The sequence below is a fragment of the Chrysochloris asiatica genome, unplaced genomic scaffold (assembly GCF_000296735.1).
Source record: "Chrysochloris asiatica unplaced genomic scaffold, ChrAsi1.0 scaffold00040, whole genome shotgun sequence".
Lineage (NCBI taxonomy): Eukaryota > Metazoa > Chordata > Mammalia > Afrosoricida > Chrysochloridae > Chrysochloris > Chrysochloris asiatica.
Genome location: NW_006408558.1, coordinates 646,264 through 646,769, shown reverse-complemented (window position 1 = coordinate 646,769; position 506 = coordinate 646,264).

Here is a 506-nt window from a genome sequence, read left to right as displayed (position 1 = left end):
TAAATTTAGAATAGTTATAAAAATCATATTTTTATTTTGTAAAAATTGTTCTAAATTAGATATATTGGGACAAATGATATCTTTACAATTTCAGTTTTTGTTCATTCTTTAGCAAAATATTTTTAGGAGAGATAAGTAGTCTCTGGAGTCCTAGAGTGGGGCTGTAGGGTAAGCACTGAACTGCTAATTGCAAAGTAGGTAGCTCAAACTAACCAGTCACTCCTTAGAAACCCTAGACTGGTCGTTATGAGTCAGAAGCAACCAGCACATAACAACAAGTAGAATCTGAAAGGAAATTCAAAATTCAAAACTAAACTGGTGCTAGGCTGTCCCTAAATTAATTAATTGATTAGTTAGTCAATCAAAGATTTTTTTAGTTCTTACTACTTAAAACTTTGTTGTTGTTTTTGTTAGGTGCCATCGAGTCAGTACCAACTTATAGCAACCCTATGCACAACAGAATGAAACACTGCCCGATCCTGGGCCAACTTCACAATTGTTGCCAC